Source organism: Microcaecilia unicolor, chromosome 5 (assembly GCF_901765095.1).
Source record: "Microcaecilia unicolor chromosome 5, aMicUni1.1, whole genome shotgun sequence".
Classification (NCBI taxonomy): domain Eukaryota; kingdom Metazoa; phylum Chordata; class Amphibia; order Gymnophiona; family Siphonopidae; genus Microcaecilia; species Microcaecilia unicolor.
Window position 1 is genome coordinate 85,960,847 of NC_044035.1, and position 24,395 is coordinate 85,985,241.

Sequence of the window (24,395 nt, forward strand, 5' to 3'; positions counted from 1 at the left end):
TAAGGTATTGTAAGTAACATAAGGCCCGGGGAAGGTTAAAGAGGGGTAATTTACATCTCACTATAACCACATTCTTTTGTCACCTATAGCCCGATACCTGTAAAAAGAGGGTTGACATGAACTGTGACTCACATCTACAGTCCCTCTAACCCTAATATACATTTGAAAAAGAACCTATTGCTTCCTTACAGAATGGATGGAATTACAGCCAGGGTTCAAAGCAGTGAATCCCTTTTTCAAGGCCTTCAAGAGGGGAGATGAAGAATCATGAGCACAGGTCAGCACCCCAGCACAGGTCAAAAAGGGCAGAGGCTGACAAGCCAGTGCGACTCTGGAATCTATCAGAGATTGAGAAGCCTGTAATTTATTAAAGAACATGAGCCTGTGTAAACTCAGGAATTTATGATCTATTATGATACCCTTACAGGCAAGCTAGCTGGTGTGGGAAAGGTGCAATTATGGATGGACAGAAGAATGTGATTTAGCAACTTAAGGGAAAAATATATTGTGAGAACAGAGAACAGAATGATCTCTCAGGAAGATTAAGTGCTGAAGTATGTGAAGCCTTGCTTAACACAAAAGGTATATAAACAATTGAATCAGAGTATTACGTTGGAGAGGCAGAGGCAGACCACATGTTTGCGTCCCCTGCTCTCCACATGAGAAACTAGCATTTATAATTGTAACTTTCTCTTGATAAGTAATTAAAGAATTGCCTCTCTCATACGCGTGGCCTTCCTAGTCTTTTCTCTCTCTAAATTGTGGGTGGTTGGTGAGTACTAATTTGGGGAGGTGATAAAAAAGACTAGTAATTTAAAAACAAGGCCCAGAAAAAGAATTGCCTTTCTCATACGCGTGGCCTTCCTAGTCTTTTATCTCTCTAAATTATGGGTGGTTGGTGAGTACTAATTTGGGGAGGTGATAAAAAAGACTAGTAATTTAAAAACAAGGCCCAGGACCAGGTTTATAGATCTAACAGATAAGCAGTGTATGGCTCAATTTGGATTCAATAAGGAGATCAAAGTCCAGTTGTGTGAGAAGCTATAAGAGTACCTGGAGCCAATGTCCTACCAGTAAATGTGCGCGTCATTACTGCCCTGGCCTTTCTGGCTACTGAAGCTTTCCAGACTCCACTAGGGGTTGCAGCAGGGATCAGCCAGCCACCTGCCTCCCGTATCACTAGCCAGTTTATGGAGGTTTTCTTGAAAAGGGATACGGTGTATATCCACTTCCCCATGTGTGAAGCTGAACAGCAGGAAACAATGACATCTTTTCATGAGTTGGCTAATATCCCCTCTGTGCTTGGTGCCACTGATAGGACACATGGCGCCCTCAGGCCACTTGCTCATTGAGGCAACAGTCTGGACAGCACCTTTGTCTCTGCATAGGTTAAGGTGTGCTGTTGCCTGATGGAAGACATATTTCACAAGGTCCCTGCAATGAGACCAAAAATACTATAATGCCTTTGTTTTGCTCCATGGTGCAACAGCACCTTGAGTACTCCATTCAGTTCTGCTTGCTGTACCTCAAAAAAGATATAGCGGAATTAGAAAAGGCTCAAAAAAGAGTGACCAAAATTATTAAGCGGATGGAACTCCTCTCGTATGAGGAAAGGCTAAAGAGGTTAGGGCTCTTCAACTTGGAAGAGACACGGATGAGGGGAGATATGATTGAGGTCTACAAAATCCTGAGTGGTGAAGAATGAGTAGTAAATTGATTCATAATATTACCACCATATAAGGTGATCTCTTACCTTTCATTTGACAACATATTTGGGAACGTAATGCAGTTATTAAAGGCTTTACACCAGTATGTTAACTGTAATAGCAAATTAGATACATATTTGATATGTTAGTACATTTAATGGTGTGAAGTCACTTCCATCAAGCCCTTTACCAGCAAAAGAACTTTTATTACAAACACTGTGAGACCTATTAGGGAAACAATTTATTTTTAGCCTATTACTACGACTATTTAGTGCATGCATAAGTTCAGGATGACCTCATCTGGTTAACAAATGGAGAAACTACATGTATATGGATTTTATTTTCTAGGAACTGGAAAAGATCAAAAATTAAGGGAGTAAAAAAAAAAACACATAAAAAAGGCAGAACAACAATTGTTAAACAGCACCACTCAAGTAACCCCATTTTGAAATCTTCATTGTCTATGAGTCAACTGTTGTATGAGACTATCACTTCAGACCTTCTTCCATATGGGCGCTCAACAATAAAACATTTAAATTTTGAACTGAACTAATATTGAGAGGTTACAAAACTGAAAGAAAAGTACATTCGGTATTCACACCTGCCTCTGATCTTCAAGGTGTGGGGTAAGTCCACTAGATGACCACTTTAAAGGTGAAGTGAAAGAGGCTATTAGAGCCAAAAGAACATCTTCAAAGAATGGAAAAAGGACCCAGATGAAGAAAAGAAGAAGCAAAGCACTAGCAAGTTAGATGTAAAGCACCGATAAAGAAGGCTAAAAAAAAAAATGAAGAGAAACTTGCCACAGAGGCAAAACTCACAGTAACAACTTTTTCAGGTACATCAGAAGCAGAGAGCCTGTGAAGGAATCCGTGGGACCATTAGATCATGAAGGAGCAAAAGAGAGAGAACTCAGGGAGGACAAGGTCATAGTGGAGAGACTGAATTAACTCTTTGCTTGTCTTTACAGATCTGGGAAATTACAGACCGGTAAGCCTGAAGTCTGTGCGGGGCAAAATAGTGGAAACTATTATCAAAAATAAAATTACAGAACATATAGATTAACATGGTTTAGAGTCTAATGGCACCATAAAGCACAATACAACACAACAGGAAAGGCAGAGCAAGAATCCATTAGTGCTGCAGCCTGTGGGACCTACCATCTTCTTCGGATTTCTGCACTGCTGCATTCTCCTCCCCCCCCCCCCCCCCCCCCCGACAACTCTCACACACTGTAGTGGTCGACATTCTAACAATCGCGGCAGGCCTGCCTTGGGGACTCCTTCCCCCCCATGATGCATCTTGTCTCCTCTGACGTAACTTCCTGCTTCGTGAGGGCAGGACACTTCACAGGAAGCAGGCTGAGTCCTCAAGGCAGGTCTGCTGTGATCAGAAGAGTACATATTGTTAAAATTGCAGCAGGAAGCTATCTAAGGCAAGTGTGGAACTGCTTCTTTGGGGGAGGGAAAGAGTGGGACTAGAGAGAGGTTGGAACAGGGGGCCCAGGGGGGGGAGGGGGAGACAAGAGAAAAGACAGCAAAAGATGCTGGATGGAATGGACACTGACTGGGGGGAGAGGACGGAGAGATATTCAAGTGCTGCTCTGATGGACTGGAGGACAGGGAAAGATGCTGGGGGGGGGGGAGGAGGAGGAGGGAGAGACAAATATGCAAGTGCTGCTCTGATGGACTGGTGTGGGAAAGGGACAGGAACAAAAGCGAGACAGGGAAAGATGCTGGATGGAATGGAAGAGATAGGGAAATATGCTGGATGGAATGGAATGGCCCCAGAGTATGGAAGAGGGACAGACAGGGAGCTGAACTTGGGAAGGAGAGAGACACACAAGCACACACACAACTGGAATGGAGGAGGGGAACAGAGAGGAAAAGATGCTGAATAGAAAAGAGAGGGAGAGACACTGGTCAGAGAGGGGATAGGGATACACAGGGACAAATTGCTGATCACAAGAAGGACAGACACTGGGGAAATGTAGACAGGTCAAGGTAGACACACAGAGAGGAAATGCTGAACACAGGAGAGAATAGGGACACTAAGAGGGAAGATTCTGAACAAGGAGGAAAGGATAGGGACAGGGACACAGAGGAAAGATGAATGGTTGACATGGAGAGAGAAGAAATGTCAAATGGACAGAAGACCCTGAAAAGGCAGGAAAAATAGAGAAAGCAGGAAAGAGACCCTGGGACTAAAGCAAATAGAAAAATGAAATGATCAGACAAAGGCAGAGAAAAAAGTATTTTATTTAAAAAATATTATGATTTTGCTCACACCTTTTTCAATAGTAGCTCAAGGTGAGTTATATTCAGGTACACTATTTCTCTGTCCCTGGTGGGCTCATAATCTAATTTTGTACCTGAGGCAACAGAGAGTTAAGTGACTTGCCCAAGAAGCAGCAGTAGGATTTGAACAAGCTACCTCTGGATGTCACAACTGGTGCTCTAACCACTAGGCTGCTCCTCCACTCCTACTGGGTTATTGGGTTAATTGGAATATGTTAGCTTTCGGAAATGTAAACAAAACAAGAAGGCGGCCTCACAAGGTAGTCAATAATAATTAAAAAAAACAAAATAAAACCAGGGAGGATGACGTGGAGGGGTATAATCGAACAGGGCGCCCAAGTTTTCCTGAGGGCGTCCTCGCAGGGGTGGGGAAACCCGTATTATCAAAACAAGATGGACGTTCATCTTTTGTTTCGATAATACGGTCGGGGACGCCCAAATCTCATCATTTAGGTCGACCATAGAGATGGTTGACATAAATATTGAGATGGTCGACCTTAGAGATGGTCGTCCCCGGTTTTCGGCCATAATGGAAACCGAGGACGCCCATCTCAAAAATGACCAAATTCAACTTATTTGGTCGTGGGAGGAGCTAGCACTCGTAGTGCACTGGTCCCCCTGACAAGCCAGGACACCAACCTGGCATCCTAGGGGGCACTGCAGTGGACTAACCGATGCACTAACTGAACGGAAAAAGCCCTTCCCTTACCGATTCGGAAAGGAACAGGCATGCATGAAGGAAATCGCATGCAAATGAGCTGCTCACTGTTAGCTCATTTGCACACGATTTCCTTCCTAAGGAGGGGAAGCCAGTGCAGAGCAGCCAAGCATTATGCGTGGCTGCTCTGCGCATGCCAAAGACAGCTTCATACATGCAGACAAGCTGCGTGTATAAAGCGAATGCTACATACCTGTAGAAGGTATTCTCCGAGGACAGCAGGCTGATTGTTCTCACTGATGGGTGACGTCCACGGCAGCCCCTCCAATCGGAAACTTCACTAGCAAAGTCCTTTGCTAGCCCTCGCGCGCATGCGCGGCCGTCTTCCCGCCCGAAACCGGCTCGAGCCGGCCAGTCCAGTATGTAGCAAGACAATACACTTCAAGGGAAGACACAACTCCAAAGGGGAGGCGGGCGGGTTGGTGAGAACAATCAGCCTGCTGTCCTCGGAGAATACCTTCTACAGGTATGTAGCATTCGCTTTCTCCGAGGACAAGCAGGCTGCTTGTTCTCACTGATGGGGTATCCCTAGCCCCCAGGCTCACTCCAAACAACAACATTGGTCAATTGGGCCTCGCAACGGCGAGGACATAACTGAGATTGACCTAAAAAATTTACCAACTAACTGAGAGTGCAGCCTGGAACAGAACAAACAGGGCCCTCGGGGGGTGGAGTTGGATCCTAAAGCCCAAACAGGTTCTGAAGAACTGACTGCCCGAACCGACTGTCGCGTCGGGTATCCTGCTGCAGGCAGTAATGAGATGTGAATGTGTGGACAGATGACCACGTCGCAGCTTTGCAAATTTCTTCAATGGAGGCTGACTTCAAGTGGGCTACCGACGCAGCCATGGCTCTGACATTATGAGCCGTGACATGACCCTCAAGAGCCAGCCCCGCCTGGGCGTAAGTGAAGGAAATGCAATCTGCTAGCCAATTGGATATGGTGCGTTTCCCTACAGCCACTCCCCTCCTATTGGGGTCAAAAGAAACAAACAATTGGGCGGACTGTCTGGTGGGCTGTGTCCGCTCCAGGTAGAAGGCCAATGCTCTCTTGCAGTCCAATGTGTGCAGCTGACGTTCAGCAGGGCAGGAATGAGGACGGGGAAAGAATGTTGGCAAGACAATTGACTGGTTCAGATGGAACTCCGACACGACCTTTGGCAGAAACTTAGGGTGAGTGCGGAGGACTACTCTGTTGTGATGAAATTTGGTGTAAGGGGCCTGGGCTACCAGGGCCTGAAGCTCACTGACTCTACGAGCCGAAGTAACTGCCACCAAGAAAATGACCTTCCAGGTCAAGTACTTCGGATGGCAGGAATTCAGTGGCTCAAAAGGAGGTTTCATCAGCTGGGTGAGAACGACATTGAGATCCCATGACACTGTAGGAGGCTTGACAGGGGGCTTTGACAAAAGCAAACCTCTCATGAAGCGAACAACTAAAGGCTGTCCTGAGATCGGCTTACCTTCCACTTGGTAATGGTATGCACTGATTGCACTAAGGTGAACCCTTACGGAGTTGGTCTTCAGACCAGACTCAGACAAGTGCAGAAGGTATTCAAGCAGGGTCTGTGTAGAACAAGAGCGAGGATCTAGGGCCTTGCTGTCACACCAGACGGCAAACCTCCTCCAATGAAAGAAGTAACTTCTCTTAGTGGAGTCTTTCCTGGAAGCAAGCAAGATGCGGGAGACACCCTCCGTCAGACCCAAAGAGGCAAAGTCTACGCCCTCAACATCCAGGCCGTGAGAGCCAGGGACCGGAGGTTGGGATGCAGAAGAGCCCCTTCGTCCTGCGTGATGAGGGTCGGAAAACACTCCAATCTCCACGGTTCTTCGGAGGATAACTCCAGAAGAAGAGGGAACCAGATCTGACGCGGCCAAAAAGGAGCAATCAGGATCATGGTGCCTCGGTCTTGCTTGAGTTTCAACAAAGTCTTCCCCACCAGAGGAATGGGAGGATAAGCATACAGCAGGCCCTCCCCCCAATCGAGGAGGAAGGCATCCAATGCCAGTCTGCCGGTGGCCTGAAGCCTGGAACAGAACTGAGGGACTTTGTGGTTTGCTCGAGATGCGAAGAGATCCACCAAGGGGGTGCCCCACGCTTGGAAGATCTGGCGCACCACTCGGGAGTTGAGCGACCACTCGTGAGGTTGCATAATCCTGCTCAACCTGTCGGCCAGACTGTTGTTTACGCCTGCCAGATATGTGGCTTGGAGCACCATGCCGTTCCGGCGAGCCCAGGTCCACATGCTGACGGCTTCCTGACACAGGGGGCGAGATCCGGTGCCCCCCTGCTTGTTGACATAGTACATGGCAACCTGGTTGTCTGTCTGAATTAGGATAATTTGGTGGGACAGCCGATCTCTAAAAGCCTTCAGAGCGTTCCAGATCGCTCGTAACTCCAGAAGATTGATCTGCAGATCGCGTTCCTGGAGGGACCAGCTTCCTTGGGTGTGAAGCCCATCGACATGGGCTCCCCATCCCAGGAGGGACGCATCCGTGGTCAGCACTTTTTGTGGCTGAGGAATTTGGAAGGGACGTCCCAGAGTCAAATTGGAGCAAATCGTCCACCAATACAGGGATTTGAGAAAACTCGTGGACAGGTGGATCACGTCCTCTAGACCCCCAGCGGCCTGATACCACTGGGAGGCTAGGGTCCATTGAGCAGATCTCATGCGAAGGCGGGCCATGGGAGTCACATGAACTGTGGAGGCCATGTGGCCCAGCAATCTCAACATCTGCCGAGCTGTGATCTGCTGGGACGCTCGCACCCGTGAGACGAGGGACAACAAGTTGTTGGCTCTCGTCTCTGGGAGATAGGCGCGAGCCGTCCGAGAATCCAGCAGAGCTCCTATGAATTCGAGTCTCTGCATTGGGAGAAGATGGGACTTTGGATAATTTATCACAAACCCCAGTAGCTCCAGTAGGCGAATAGTCATCTGCATGGACTGCAGGGCTCCTGCCTCGGATGTGTTCTTCACCAGCCAATCGTCGAGATATGGGAACACGTGCACCCCCAGCCTGCGAAGTGCCGCTGCTACCACAGCTAGGCACTTTGTGAACACCCTGGGCGCAGAGGCGAGCCCAAAGGGTAGCACACAGTACTGGAAGTGGCGTGTGCCCAGCTGAAATCGCAGATACTGTCTGTGAGCTGGCAGTATCGGAATGTGAGTGTAGGCATCCTTCAAGTCCAGAGAGCATAGCCAATCGTTTTGCTGAATCATGGGGAGAAGGGTGCCCAGGGAAAGCATCCTGAACTTTTCTTTTACGAGATATTTGTTCAGGGCCCTTAGGTCTAGGATGGGACGCATCCCCCCTGTTTTCTTTTCCACAAGGAAGTACCTGGAATAGAATCCCAGCCCTTCTTGCCCGGATGGCACGGGCTCGACCGCATGGGCGCTGAGAAGGGCGGAGAGTTCCTCTGCAAGTACCTTCTTGTGCTGGAAGCTGTAAGATTGAGCTCCCGGTGGACAATTTGGAGGTTTTGAGGTCAAATTGAGGGTGTATCCCTGCCGGACTATTTGCAGAACCCACTGATCGGAGGTTATGAGAGGCCACCTTTGGTGAAAAACTTTCAACCTCCCCCCGACTGGCAGGTCGCCCGGCACGGACACTTGGATGTCGGCTATGCTCTGCTGGAGCCAGTCAAAAGCTCGCCCCTTGCTTTTGCTGGGGAGCCGCGGGGCCTTGCTGAGGCGCACGCTGCTGACGAGAGCGAGCGCGCTGGGGCTTAGCCTGGGCCGCAGGCTGTCGGGAAGGAGGATTGTACCTACGCTTGCCAGAAGAGTAGGGAACAGTCTTCCTTCCCCCGAAAAATCGTCTACCTGTAGAGGTAGAAGCTGAAGGCTGCCGGCGGGCGAATTTGTCGAATGCGGTGTCCCGCTGGTGGAGCGACTCTACCACCTGTTCGACTTTTTCGCCAAAAATGTTGTCCGCACGGCAAGGCGAGTCCGCAATCCGCTGCTGGATTCTATTCTCCAGGTCGGCGGCACGCAGCCATGAGAGCCTGCGCATCACCACACCTTGAGCAGCGGCCCTGGACGCAACATCAAAAGTGTCATAAACTCCTCTGGCCAGGAATTTTCTGCACGCCTTCAGCTGCCTGACCACCTCCTGAAAAGGCTTGGCTTGCTCAGGGGGAAGAGCATCAACCAAGCCCGCCAACTGCCGCACATTGTTCCGCATGTGTATGCTCGTGTAGAGCTGGTAAGACTGGATCTTGGACACGAGCATAGAGGAATGGTAGGCCTTCCTCCCAAAGGAGTCTAAGGTTCTAGCGTCCTTGCCCGGGGGCGCCGAAGCATGTTCCCTAGAACTCTTAGCCTTCTTTAGGGCCAAATCCACAACTCCAGAGTCGTGAGGCAACTGAGTGCGCATCAGCTCTGGGTCCCCATGGATCCGGTACTGGGACTCGATCTTCTTGGGGATGTGGGGATTAGTTAAGGGTTTCGTCCAGTTCGCAAGCAATGTCTTTTTTAGGACATGGTGCAAGGGAACGGTGGACGCTTCCTTAGGTGGAGAAGGATAGTCCAGGAGCTCAAACATTTCAGCCCTGGGCTCGTCCTCCACAACCACCGGGAAGGGGATGGCCGTAGACATCTCCCGGACAAAGGAAGCAAAAGACAGACTCTCGGGAGGAGAAAGCTGTCTTTCAGGAGAGGGAGTGGGATCAGAAGGAAGACCCTCAGACTCCTCGTCAGAGAAATATCTAGGATCTTCCTCTTCCTCCCACGAGGCCTCACCCTCGGTGTCAGACACAAGTTCACGAACCTGTGTCTGCAACCTCGCCCTGCTCGACTCAGTGGAGCCACGTCCACGATGGGGGCGTCGAGAGGTAGACTCCCTCGCCCGCATCGGCGAAGCTCCCTCCGCCGACGTAGTCGGGGAGCCTTCCTGGGAGGTGGCCGCTGCCGGCACCGCACGCGGTACCGACGTCGGGGACCTCAACCTGGGCGATGGGCCAGCCGGCGCCACGCTCGACGGTACCGGAGGCGCAAGCACCGCCGGTACCGGAGGGGTAGGGCGCAACAGCTCTCCCAGAATCTCTGGGAGAACGGCCCGGAGGCTCTCGTTTAGAGCGGCTGCAGAGAAAGGCTGTGAGGTCGATGCAAGCGTCGACGTCAGAACCTGTTCCGGGCTGTCCAGAGTGGAGCGCATCGACACCTCTTGGACAGAGGGTGAGCGGTCCTCTCGGTGCCGATGCCTGCTGGGTGCCGAATCCCTCGGCGACCCAGAGCTCTCGGTGCCGACGCGGGGAGGAGACCGGTGTCGATGCTTCTTCGACTTCTTCCGAAGCATGTCACCGGAGCTCCCCGGCACCGACGAGGAGGACGTAGAATCCATCCGTCGCTTCCTCGGGGCCGAGGCCGAAGAAGGTCGGTCTCGGGGGGGCTGTACCGCAGGAGCCCTCAGGGTGGGAGGAGACCCACCCGAAGGCTCACCGCCACCAGCAGGGGAATGGACAGCCCTCACCTGCACTCCTGACGATGCACCACCGTCCGACGACATCAGCAGACGAGGTCCCGGTACCACCGGCGTCGATGCAGCTATCCGATGTCTCGGCGCCGATGCAGAGGCCCGATGCCTCGATGCACTCGATGCAAGGGCGGCCGAGGAAGATGGTCTGGACGCTGACGACGTCGATGCACTCGAAGATCCCGGTGCCGATGCCGACGAAGAGCCCGAGAACAAAACGTTCCACTGGGCTAGTCTCGCTACCTGAGTCCGCCTTTGAAGCAGGGAACACAGACTACAGTTCTGAGGGCGGTGCTCGGCCCCCAGACACTGAAGACACGACGAGTGTCGATCAGTGAGCGAGATAACCCGGGCGCACTGGGTGCACTTCTTGAAGCCGCTGGAAGGCTTCGATGTCATGGGCGGAAAAATCACGCCGGCGAAATCAAAGTCCGAAATGACGGAAAAAGAGCACCAAAAACTTTAGAGGGAGAAAATCTCGACCGAGGCCGAAAAGAGGCCTACCCCGACGACGAAAGAAAACTTATCGGGGCCAAAAACTGGAAATACGGGGAGGATTGAAACGGAACCCGGTGGAGGGGTTCCGGAGCACTTCCCGAGTAGAAGAAAAGCTTTTCCGAAGAAAAAACACGTTCAACAATATGGACGCGCGAGGTCGACTCTCCGGGGCTCGACACGGCGAAAAATACGACCGTACCGAGTGCGGACAAAAGAAGACTGGCCGGCTCGAGCCGGTTTCGGGCGGGAAGACGGCCGCGCATGCGCGGTGCGCGCGGGCGCGCGAGGGCTAGCAAAGGACTTTGCTAGTGAAGTTTCCGATTGGAGGGGCTGCCGTGGACGTCACCCATCAGTGAGAACAAGCAGCCTGCTTGTCCTCGGAGAATAGCTGTCTACAACCATAAATAAATTGCCATCTACAACCTTAGAAAAATACAAGTCCAGGTGAAAACGTCCAAGTGCTCGTCAGGGACGTTTTTTTTTTTTTTTTTTTTTTAAGAGTATGGGTGAAGGATGTCCTTCGCTATGCCTCCGCCCCTGCAACGGCAGTTGAGGACGTCCAAAATGTGATGTTTCTGTGAGAAGGACGTCCATGCCTGGATGTTTCTGTGAGAAGGACGTCCATGCCTGCTATGCCTCCGACACCCCCTTTATTTATTTGGATTTTGGATCACAAGTAGCAGCAGTAGGATTTGAACCGGCCACCAGTGCTCTAATCACTAGGCCACTCCTCCACTCCATTCCACTCCTTTGAAATTTGGCCGTCCCTGTGGGGGGGGGGGGGGGCAGTTCATGACATCCAAAATGTTTGAAAGGACGTCCACGCCTTCGCTAATATAATAATTTGCACCGCCAACGTTCTGAAGCTGACTCCGTGGCAGTGTGGCAGTGAAGCCATGTAGCGTTCATAGGGTTCGTAATCGCACTCCTGATCACTGCCCCGCCCTCGAGGGAACTCTGTATAGTTGCCAGGGAAAGAAACGCGACGTCAGAAGGAGAAGGGACCAACCACAGGCAATCGAATTCGCTCTCACTGCCCCGCCCTCGGAGGGAAGGGAAGGCTACATAGTAACGCCACGGCCAGAGAACAGAGGACCATGGTGGCGGGAAGCACACAAACCGCCCGACAGGACTCTCACTTTCAAGAAAGTTGAACTCCGAGTTACGGACATCAAAGGAGGAGGCAAGTGCAGAGAATGGAAGGGAAGAAAAACGCTCCACGAAAAACCACTGAACTCCAAGGTACACACATCAAAGGAGGAGGCAAGTGGACAGAACGGAAGGGAAGAACAATGTTTCATCACTCTGTCGCTCTTTCTCTCCCTGGCCCCCCCCCCCGCCCCCCCCATTGGATCTGTCTCTCACTGATACACACACAGACACTGTGAGGCATATTTTCAAAGCACTTTGGGAGGCTAAGTTCCATAGGTTTCTATGGAACTTTGGGAGGCTAAGTGCTTTGAAAATATGCCTCTGTGTATCTCTGTCTTCCACTCTTTGACACACACTCAGTCTGTCAAACACTGATTCTCTCTCTCTCTGTCTCACACATAGTACACCCCCCCCTCCCCACTGGATCTGTCTCTCACTCATACAGACACACAAAATGTGTATCTCTCTCTTCCACTCTCTGAAAATTAACTCCAAGGTACACACATCAAAGGAGGAGGCAAGTGGAGAGAACGGAAGGGGAGAAGAATTTTTAATCACTCTCTCTTTCTCTCTGTGACACCCCCCCCCCCCCAAATTGAGTGTGACTCTCACTCATACATACACACACACACAGTGTATCTGTCTTACACTCTCTGACACACACAGTCTGTCAAACACTCTGATTCTGTCTGTCACACATACTACAACCCCCCCCCCCCCACATTGGATCTGCCTCTCATTCATACACACACGCGTGTATCTCCCTCTTCCACTCTCTGACACACACTCAGTCTGTCAAACACTCTGATTCTCTCTCTCTCTCTGTGTCACACATAGTACATCCCCCCCCCCCCCCCCCGCCATTGCATCTGTCTCTCAGTCATACACATACATACACACACACACACACACACACACACAATGTGTATCTCTGTCTTCCACTCTCTGAAAATGAACTCCAAGGTATAGAGGTCAAAGGAGGAGGCAAGTGGAGAGAATGGAAGGGGAGAAGAATCTTTAAACACTCTCTGTTTCTCTCTCTGACACCCCCCCCCCCCCCCCCCCCCCCCCCCACACACATTGGGTCTGTCTCTCAGACACACACATTGCGTATCTCTGTCTTCCACTCTCTGACACACACTCAGTCTGTCACACACTCTGATTCGCTCTCTCTCTGTGTCACACATAGTACACCCCCCCCCCCCATTGTCCTAACGGTTCCCTTTTTAATACATAATTGCCATTACATTTCTCCTAACACTTCCCTTAAAAACATTAATGGCAGAAGGTCATTACCTTGCTAGCGCCTGTTTCATTTCAATGAGAAACGGGCTTTTTTTTACTTGTGTGGTCATAAAGCACAAACATCCAATGATTGCAGAACAGGGTCTCAATTGGAAATCAAAGACGCGACAAGCCTATATTTCAGCAAATATGTCAGCGTCAAGATTCATATAATTCAATTGAACTTCAATAGAGTAAATCAAGGTTACTGTGCTGTTTAGCAGCTGTCCCTCTATCAGGGAGCACAAAATGTGTGGGTGATGACGATGCTGGGCCCTGCCTCCACTGTGTTGAGTCCTTGCTCTCCAATTGAGACCATTGTTTTGCAGTCATTGGTTGTTTGCACTTTGAAATGTATTTCTGTTGAAAAAAAATATGCTTTATTAATGTCCACCACAAGCTTTTTGTACTCATCCTTGGACTACTCTGACTCTTTCTAGGTCATCTGTTTTGTCATATTAGTTGTTGGAAATCTGCATTCTGATCTTTCAGATTTCAGTTTCTATATCTGTAATATTGCTGTATGCAGAGTGTGATTTCATGAGGTTTTCAGTTCAGTGTTTTTGCCCATATCTCTGTTACTGGTCCCTTGTTTCATATTGTTGAAAGTCTGTCTGTGCTTTGCACATGTGACCAAGGTGCAGTAGTCTGCTAGCATGTATCTATGTAGAGATCTTGTTGAAGTCCTGTTTGTTCTGTTTTCTCATTGGGTGGTGTATTGGTGATTACGGCCCACCCATAATGTTTTGCAGTGAAGAGATTGTGTGTTGTCCTTACTGAGGCGACATCAACACTTTAGGAGTGGAGGAGTGGCCTAGTGGTTAGAGCACCAGTCTTGCAATCCAGAGGTGGCTGGTTCAAATCCCGCTGCTGCTCCTTGTGATCTTGGGCAAGTCACTTAACCCTCCATTGCCTCAGGTACAAACTTAGATTGTAAGCCCTCCTGGGACAGAGAAATAGCCAGTGTACCTCACCTTGAGCTACTACTGAAAAAGGTGTGCGCAAAATCTAAATACATTTAATTTTAGTTTGTCATAACATCAGACATGGTTTTAGAATATTTTTCAGAATCCGATGTTGAATTGTTCCATAGATATGTGGTTTAGTGTTGGTAAGTGCTTGAAATAATTGAGTTTAACACATGATATGTCATTTATGATATATAAATCCATTTTTACATGCACATGAAGGCATTACTTGTCAATAACCAGCAGCCCTTCCTTAGGATGCAGTTTCTTCTCCACCATGACAAATTGTATACACTGAAAGTACTGTGAGAAAACCTTCACTCGCCACCCTTCCATCTCACTAATTAGGGTGGTACTTTTCATCACTGTTTGGGATGGACCACCCTTAGCATCTCTGCACTCTCGTCCAGCATCTTCCCTCCTTTCCCTTTTACTTACTCTTTTTTTTTCTGCATGTTATCAGACAATTATGGATGTAGGGCCTGCCCCTGGTCCCACCCCCTTTAGCCTCCCCAAACAGCTGACTCAGGACTGCCAATGCATACAAGTTAAATTTTTTTTGAGGGGGGGGGGAAGAAGGGGAGGTTAAGGCTTTAGACTTATGCCTCCAACCTGTGCACAGTTTCCAGAAAAACATCTTGGGAAATTCAGCAACAAACAGCTACAAAATATTTTGTCAAACCCTCTCTCACTATCTGACTGATACTTTTAAACATTTATAAAAAGGCCAACAACAAAAATACCCGAAATAAACATTGCACACCTTCTACAGATCTGTGAACAGTTCAGAGTACAAGGCAGAGCTGGGGGCTATATTATGCCCTCCGGACCCGTACATGGGTCTGCATTAGTACGCTGGATTGCTAGATAGTGAAAATTTTCTAGTCCAACTCATGCCAAAAGCAGTCCAAAACTAGCTCAACAATTAACACCAAAAAACCAACATGGTAAAAAGCGTACTACCATAGTGATACTAAATCAACTTCTTTATTGTGCTGTATTAGCAGGTTTTGGCAGGTAGTAGGTATGTGTTGGGGGTGCTCCAGGAGCTGCATACAGTAAGGTTTCGGGCTGCCGTCTCCAAGCAGCCTTTACAGCCTTTAATGGTGGAAAGCTGCTCAGGACCTGTCTGCTAATGGTAGCAAGATTCTCTTTTCTTTGTTTCCCTGAGGCCCTGCTAACTGGAGGAAGAGCTGTCATTGGTGTTAGGCTTGCATTAAGATGCCCTGCACTAACAAAATTGTAAGATGTAGGTCAAGCTACACATCATCTTGGGTAAATTCCTTCATGGAGGCAGTTAATAAATCTCAATAAGTAAATATCAACGCACTGCTCTAATGCAAGCCTAAAAAAAGGCACCGTTATAAGAAATAATAAATAAGTAAATAAATAAGGATGCAATTTAAATAACTACCTGAATATCATACCGGTGCCCTGTGATCAGTTAAGCATTCTATCTGTTAGCACTTAAAGATTTAAAACCTTGGTCTCCAAGAACTCCCCCACCCCCTTATCAGTTATTAGACCGCCACATTTTTGGAAATATTAACAACCTTGTCAAATTAAAACAGATGCACAAAGCATTCCCATAACTGACATAAAACAGGCAACCAAAAAAATAAATTACTTCAGAACAAAGCAAACGTTGACACCGTTTTTCATCAGCACCTGCACCAAATCTCAAATATCCGTGGGTGTTTAAAAAGCGAGTCCATAAACAACACTGTCACCCTGGTGAACGGTAAAAGCAGTAAGCAACCTGTATTTAACCTCACCAGACCCGTGAGAAGAAACCTTTGCAGATCAGTGAGCAACCGCAGTCAGTTTATTCTTACACCTCGTTTTTCTTTACTTCACGCAATCTTACTGAATTTGTAATATAAGAACAGTTTTCTACCTTGCAAACGTGCTTCTGAATGGGGGCTCGGGGAGCAGAACTTACCCAAAAGTAGGTGGACGCCAGGGAGGCCTGGAACGCCCTTACAGAAGCAATTGGAACACTAGAACGAGGCTTGGAATGCAACGAGAGGCTATTGAAGCACCAGAACGAGGCTTTGAAATTCACAGAGAAAAGCTATTGGAGAGGCTTGGAATTCACAGAGCCAGAAGAACAGCACTTATGAATAGTGAATTCCACCTCCCCCACTTAAAAAAAAAATAAAACTACAATCAGTCAACGCCAAAAAATTGCCGCCACCAGCCTTCAAAATTAGTCCAATTTGGCTGGAAACCCGACGAACTAGCAATTGACGCGCGTCACGTAGTGACGTAAAGGTTTCAGTCAGGCCACGCCCATAGTGGTGTGTTGTTCGAGGGGGGGGCGCGGGGGGGGGTCGTGTGGCCCTACGTTCATATTGTTTTGCTGCTGCTGGAACTTTTCTCCGGGGAACTGGTGGGTGCTGCTGACCTGTGTTGTAACTGAACGAGTAAAGCAATTGTAACCGGTAGTGCAGACGAGTCGTTGCTTTTGGTTTTGCTGCTCGAAACCCCGAAAGGGTGGAAGCCACTGCTTTGCGGGTGAGTGTTGGGGGCGCAGTCCTGCCCCTTTTCCTCTCCCGCATACACCGCGCTCACCCGTTTTGGTTCCACAGCGCGTGAGGCGAGTATCCGCCTCGTTCTTTCACTCCCACATATGCACACCAACAGCTCTTCTAGCCACCCTCCCCACTACTGGAGTTATGAAGAGAGAATTAAAGGTATGCTAGTAGGTTGATTTAGGAGATCGTAGGAACTGGATAAGTGGGTGCTGAGAGGTTGCTTCACTGGTTCTAGGGTGGGATTGTTTCCGTTTTGTTTGGCACTCCCAATCATGAAACGTTCTCATCTAGACAGATTGAGGTTTCAGGCATTTATGGTGAGCTCTCGGCTATAATTTATTTTAGTCTTTATGGAGCATCCAAGATCAGTGCAAATCCCGACTCGAAAGAGTTTTACACTCCTAAATAATCCAAACAAGTGGACATAGTGACGTACCCAAGGTCACAACACATGTCTGTGGGAAGACTAGGAATTGGTTCCTCGTTCGATTCTTAGACGTTCTCTCTGGTAACCCCTTTAGGTTGGGCTGTTTCCTACCGACTGGTAACGTATGCTAAGTTGAACATAAAATAGCCTTTTCCTCAGATACTGTACGTTTCACTTCTGAGGGAATTTTGCACAAAATTTTTTAAAAAATCTGCATCTACTATTTTGATATTTTGCATAGTGCATGAGGGTAATAAAAATATAAGCATTATCTGTGAGTAGTTAAACTTCAAAATAGAAAATAGTCTTTACTCAAAAGATGTAAGGTTTTATTTTTAGTGCAAAGTCCCCTAAGCAACTCAAGAGGAACTGTGAGCTGTAGGCAGTGCTGACTTCTTGAAGTTGCAGGTCCAGTGGTGCTCCTGGTTCTTGCTACTGATGTCAGCAGTTGAAAGAATTTGGTTCTCTCCCTGCATCTCTTTTTGGCCTCTATGGATGGTTAAATCCAGAAGCTATAATCGTAAGATAGTAGATCACTCAGCCTTTCCGTAGCTTGTCCTTCACCCTCCACCATATTCTTTTTCCAGGACGGTATTCTGCCCCTTACAGCTCTCTTCTCCTCCCAGCTCATCTGGCCTTCACTCCCAGCCTCCTTAAACAGGTTCCTTCTCCAGCATGTTACTCCTCCAAAACTTTGCACTCCCCACACACTCCTTTAAATTAATTCTTGCCGGATTCTGGCATTCTAGCCCCACCTCTGCCAGCCATCAAGAGCTCTTCTGTCCTTCCTTTTCTGGCTCACTACCCGCCCCTACTGTAAGCTTTATTTTTCCTTCATTTTATGGCTCACACACTGTATTGAAAATCCTGTGCTATTCTCTTGCTCGGAAGAACAGTTCAGGGCTTCATGCACTGCACGACTCGACTCGCAGGGTGCTGGAAAACAACTTTTTCTGGCTTTCTGTTCCTTATGAATCTCTTTCCTTCATGCCAGTTCAGAATGAGCATTTATGTTGCTACTCTCATTATGAACTTGCTGCAGAGTCTGTATGGAAAAAGGCAAATTTTGTACCTCGGGAGACTTATGCACAAATTCTGTGTTTAGATACATAGTATTCCAGCATTGAGTGTGTGATTCAGTATATTACTTGAGTTTTACATTTTGAATCCATATTGTTCAGGAACAGATGAAGCATTTTTTTTTATAGTTTTTGTTGGTTCTGTAGAAGTAGAAATCACAGGACGTTCTGAACTTACTCTGTCTTATATAACTCTTCACAATGTAATCCATAATTGTACTGCAACCAACTGCACTTCCATCTTTTACAATGTATTGTAAGCCACACTGAGCCCGCAAATAGGTGGGAAAATGTGGGATACAAATGCAAATAAATAAAATAAATAAATTATGTTTTTGGTGTTCTCAGACACAGGTTCATTGTGTTTTTCCCTCAGGTGTGATCATGTCTTGAGTGGTGATATGTAAATTTTTACACAGAGTGACAGTTTTTCATCTGTTTGTCATAGGTGTGATTTTCTAGCTTTGATTGCATAGACTTGTGCAGGATTGGAAAGCACCTGGGATTGGAAAGCACCTTTTGCCTTGTTCCTGGATGACAAATGCATGTTGAATGCATTTCTTCCCAATTAGTACCTCTACTCATTCAAAATCCTTACATTTCCTTATTCACCACCTCTGCTATTCCCAATTCTGCCATTCCTCTCATCCACCTCTTATCCCTCACTCGCTTCTCCTCCCTCCTCCCATTAATCTCCCGCAGCCTCTATGTTCCAGTGCCTCCACCCTTTCTTTGGCTGGCAGGGAACTTCATCAGCTCTGCTAGTGTAGGATTAAGGAGCTCCTTGTGGAATTAGTTTCAGCTTCAGTTTAAAGTGCAAGCAGGGTTTATTCAAAGGCATTTTAAATAGAACCAAAACAAACATCTGACTTATGTTTCTGCAAAGTAAGACTATCAACTAGAGAGATTGAAAACACAGTTTAAGGTGGTTAGGTGGTTGAAAAATCTTTTTTTTAATTGAAGAAACATTTTGTACAATTATTCAAAGTATGGTGATGTCTTACGATCTTTGCAAGTTGCTCAAAATTCTGCAACACATGGGGGCTCATTTTCAAAGCACTTAGCCTCCCAAAGTTCCATAGAAACCTATGGAACTTAGCCTCCCAAAGTGCTTTGAAAATATGCCTCATGTTATCACTGGGTTGACTAGATATGATCATATTACACCTTCCTTGATTATGTTGCACTGGTTACCAGTAGAATATAGGATTCGCTATAAAGTCTTGATCTTGGTGTTTAAGGTGTTGATTAGTACAATCTCTCCTGTGATTTCTGCATCCTTACATTTGCATCAGCCTGTTCGATCCTTGCCATCATTAACAGCCAGTGGCCAATCTTTTGGATGTTCTTTTTTTAAGGTGGTTCACCTTGAAATGTATAGGTCTTCTATATTTTATATAGTAGGTACACTGTTGTGGAATACTTTACCCGATTACATTCGAGCAATAAGAGATTGGAAGGATTTTAAGGTGGCCCACATAAGCACCGCCACGCTGGGAAAAGACCCAAGGTCCATCAAGCCCAGCACTCTGTCTCCGACAGCGGCCAATCCAGGCCCCAAGAACCTGGCAAAAACCCAAAATTTAATAACGATCAATGGACTTTTCCTTCCGGAATATATCCAGACTCCCTTTAAACGCAGCAAGGCCAGCTGCCGTCACTACCTTCTCCGGCAATGAGTTCCAGAGTCTAGCTACGCGCTGAGTAAAGAAAAACTTTCTCCAATTTGTTTTAAACCTACCACATTCTAATTTCATCTTGTGTCCCCTGGTTCTATTATTGTTAGAAAGTGTAAACAAACGCTTCACATATGTCCGCTCTACCCCACTCATTATCTTGTAAACCTCTATCATATCACCCCTCAGCCGCCTTTTCTCCAGGCTAAAGAGTCCTAGCCATCTTAGCCTCTCCTCGTAGGGTAGTCGTCCCATCTCTTTTATCATTTTTGTCACCCTTCTCTGCACCTTCTCCAATTCATTTATATCTTTTTTGAGATGAGGTGACCAGAACTGAACACAATACTCCAGGTGCGGTCGCACCATGGAGCGATATAACGGCATTATAACATCCTCATGTTTGTTTTCCATCCCTTTTCTAATAATACTCAACATTCTGTTCGCCTTCTTAGCTGCCGCAGCACATTGAGCTAAAGATTTCAACGTCCTATCCACAATGACTCCCAGATCCCTTTCTTGGTCCGTAACTCCTAAAGCGGAACCTTGCATAACATAGCTGTTATTCAGGTTCCTCCTTCCCACATTCATCACTTTGCACTTGTCAACGTTGAACTTCATCTGCCATTTGGATGCCCAATCCCCCAGTCTCATGAGGTCTTCTTGTAATCTTTCACACTCCTCCTGTGACGAGACGACCCTGGATAACTGTGTCATCTGCGAATTTAATTACCTCACTAGTTACTTCCATCTCAGGGTCATTTATAAATATGTTAAAAATCAGCGGTCCCAGCACAGACCCCTGAGGGACCCCACTAACTACCCTTCTCCATCGAGAATAATGACCATTCAACCCTACTCTCTGCTTCCTATCTTTTAACCAGCTCTTAATCCATAATAATACACTGCCCTTAAGACCATGTTTCAACAGGTTTTTAATAATTGAAGATTAAGTTTTTAAGATTTATGATTTTAGACTGATCAGATACAGCATAGTTTATTGTGTTGGATATAAGAGGACTTATGTTTTTGTGTTTATTTTGTGGTCTTGTTAGTTTCTCTGATATCATGATTTTGATATTATGTATGTTAAATTGTTCTCTGCCTAGAATTGAGTGGAGGGGAGGAGTGGCCTATTGGTTAGTGCAGCGGATTTTGATACTGGCATCCTGGGTTCAGTTCACACTGCAGCTCCTTGTGACCTTGTGCAAGTCACTTAACCCCAGGTACAAAAACTTAGATTGTGAGCCCTCTAGGGTCAGAGAAAGTACCTGTATATAGTGTGTACAGCATTGTGTATGTCTAGTAGCGCTATAGAAATGATTAGCAGTAGTAATTTGGCAGTGTGGATTATAGGTACTGTAAATAAAGATAATCCAGCTACTTTAATATTCTACACACAACATAGTTAAACGTCACTGACTGTACCCTTCTGCTTAAAGGAACTGGTGTGGATTATAGATACTGTAATTAAAGATAGTTTGGCTACCTTAATATTCTACACACTTAATATAGTTAGATGTCACTGTACTCTTCTGTTTAAAGGAATGGTTGTGGATTATAGATACTGTAAATAAAGATAATCCAGCTACCTTAAAATAGATAAATGTGACTGTACCCTTCCACTTAGATTGTGAGCCCTCTAGGGTCAGAGAAAGTACCTGTATATAGTGTGTACAGCATTGTGTATGTCTAGTAGCACTATAGAAATGATTAGTAGTAGTAATTTGGCAGTGTGGAAAGGAATGGGTATAGATTAGATATTGTAAATAAAGAATCCAGGAATCCAGCTCCATTAATATTCTACACACAACATAAATGTCAGTGTACACTTCTGCTTGAAGGAATGGAGATATGTCACACATTTCTCTGGCCTAAAGGCTTAACTGGGTTGAGAGAGAGGAGGTTGAAAGAGTGTTGTGGTGTTCCCAGCAATCCCCTTTTAAACCCTGCGGACTAATTCAGAACCTTGAGGATGGACTGTTTGCTTGAGACTAGAGGCTAACCAAAAATTTTTTTCATTTTCGCCCGTAATTAAATTGCCTCTGAAACTGTTCATTCATTTTTGGCTGATAACAAAAACGTGTCTGAAACTAAAACAAAAGGCTTTGAGTCCAATATGAAAAGTCTCCAGAGTGGGCAAAATATACCCAGTCTGGAATTTCAGTGTGAGACCTGAGATCTGCTGTGAGTTGTTTCAAAGTGAGTGGCATTTGTTTAAGGATTGTCTTGCTTTGCTTGATTAAATTCTAATGATTGCATTTATCAAAAAAAAAAAAGGGGGGGGGGGGAAAGAACCAAATGCCACTCAATATAAAATATATGTGAGAACAATCGTACATGAATCCTTCTGCCTATTCTTTCTTAAATAGCGGCAGCCCCCTGTACACAGTGAAGGACTTATGGGGGCCACCGCTTGTGTGACTGTTTCTTGGCAGGCTTTTAATGGGGTGGTTTGCTACTGCCTTCCCCAATCATTTGTAGCCGTTTGCTAAGGTTGGGCTCTCATTTACAGAATGAAGATGGATGGATGGCTGAGTTGGCCAGAGGCTGATACTAGATACTATCTGACAGAAATCCCGGTGTGGGTATAGTAAGGAAGTGACCACCCTGTATTTAAAGGAAGTAGCATTTTACAGTCTTTGCTTTTATAGCTTTTCAGGCCATTACATAGATACAGTTGCTGACACACAGGTCTGACATCAGTGCATTTTTGGTTTCTCCCCAGGCATTCTCTTCCTTACCCTCATGTTCTCTCCATGGCTCAGTTTTCTGTTACCTGCATAAGTGGGAGAGTGGCAGGTCTGAGCCTCCTTCTCACTAGTATTCAAGGACTTTCTGATGGGGCTGTTTGTGGTGGCACAGTGGTTGGTTCCCAGTCACTGGCTGTTACTGGTGACTACCATTACCAGCACAGTTCTGGTTGCCTCTCCCTCTATGAAACCCCAGCGGGAGGGCAGACTTGAGGGGAGAAGCTGCCCTGCTCTCTTCTCTCTGGTGGTATTTCTAGTGGTGGCTGCTGGGGTAGGTCGGACAGCAGGTACCACTGTTCTAAATGGTGGCTGTGAACTCTTGCAAGGCTACTGTGAGAGGTCGCAGCAGCTGTTTAGAACTGCGGAGCCGGCACAGGAAGCAGCGACTAAGGATCACAGTGCTGCCCAACCTACCCTAGACCACCAGGGCATTGTTACAGTAGGAACCACTCTAGCCTCCTTTGGCTGACTTTTTTTCTCCTTTCTTATTTTGGTGGGGCCAGGTGAAGCCTGCTAGCCATGATGATCCTGCCACCAGTTTCTCATGTTTTCCATTTGCATCCACTCTTCTCTTTTTTTTTTTTTTAAACTGAATACCTTTATACTGTTGCTTCTAAGTCATCTTTGACTTTCCCACAATCCACTTTGCTGCCTTCATTGCACTTTCAACAGAGACAGCCAGTAGCAGCAGAAAACATGCAACAGAACTTTGCTTTCTACTGTGTTCATCAGCAATGACTTTGCTACAAAACTGAATAAAGCAAGCTACTGATCGTTTGGGGTGGATCTGCTGGCCGTCACATTGATCTGGTTCACAGAAGGAAAAAAAAAGAGCTCATGATGGAGGAGGATCATAGACTCTGCCTAAATTTCTCCCTATTTGGTAGAAGGTGTGGTGGGCAGTTTGCAAAGGAAGCTGAGTTTTCCCCCCCATATCTCCACTCTTGATCTTGGTAAATTCCTTCATGTGCATAGATGAAAATGACACTGATGGATGCAGTCATCAAGTGCGTCTTTATTTAAAAATGTATATGCTGCTATTAATCGACATTCTATCAGTTCAGAGCGGGTTACAATAAAACATCCATAACTGCTCTACAGTAAACATTATAAAGAAATGCTAGACTAATCGAAATGCATAAAAACACTACACCCTACAAGTCATCCTCAGATGCAGGAGCAGTGGAACATCTTTTAGTTTGGAAGGGCCAAACCAAGTTCAGTCGTTACCAGCTAGTCCCCCCCCTATATCTCTGGTTGCTAGTACTATGTGGGGCAGAAATTGGTAGGGTCTTGGCCCCTGTAGCCCACCCTTTTCCACTGTCTATGCTCAGTTCTACAAGAAAATATTGTTTCAACTTTTCCTGTTCCTTTTCTTCTGTTCTTACTTCACTGGCAATTGCTAGATTTTAACCACCGTATACAGGTGTTTTTTTTTTTTTGTAATCTGTTTCCATTTGAACTTCCTTAGGTAACTTATTCTGCCATACAGGGGCCATCACTGAAAATATCCTGTGCCTTATCCTAGCCCTTTCACCACTTTAACAATTGGTTTTGTTGGTAATGAATCCTGGCTTGATCTCAAACATCTGTTTGGGATATTTCTCTTTATCTTCTCTGCTGAATACCTTGGCTTATGTTCCATTTAATGCTCTCAAAGTCAGAATTGAATATTTTAAATTGGCTATCTTTCACCTAGAATTCAGTGTAATTCCTGCTGCAATGATAATACCTCTGTACAATTTCTCCATAATTGTCCTAACTGCTGTGTTCTGCACCAGTGGTAATTTAGTTGAGAGGCCCTTGGACAATTCTGCATATTTACATATAA

General features: G+C 46.6%; 1 protein-coding gene and 1 long non-coding RNA gene across 5 annotated transcripts in view; one reads left to right on the plus strand and one right to left on the minus strand.

The window, feature by feature from the left end:
- Positions 1-16,313, minus strand: part of LOC115471137 — a 90,334-nt gene extending 74,021 nt beyond the window's left edge. Inside the window, exon 1 of the long non-coding RNA XR_003942281.1 lies at positions 16,038-16,313. This is a non-coding gene — a long non-coding RNA (uncharacterized LOC115471137). The remainder of the gene's footprint in view (positions 1-16,037) is intronic.
- Positions 16,314-16,400: 87 nt separating this feature from the next.
- The window catches only part of SGMS1 (sphingomyelin synthase 1), a 351,065-nt gene continuing 343,070 nt past the window's right edge, over positions 16,401-24,395 (plus strand). For 3 of the 4 annotated variants that reach the window (XM_030203086.1, XM_030203083.1, XM_030203088.1), the window contains exon 1: positions 16,708-16,791. The gene's annotated coding sequence lies outside the window, so the exon portion shown is untranslated. Of the gene's footprint in view, positions 16,613-16,707; positions 16,792-24,395 lie in introns of those variants that run through there. The other variant, XM_030203084.1, reaches the window with a different exon arrangement.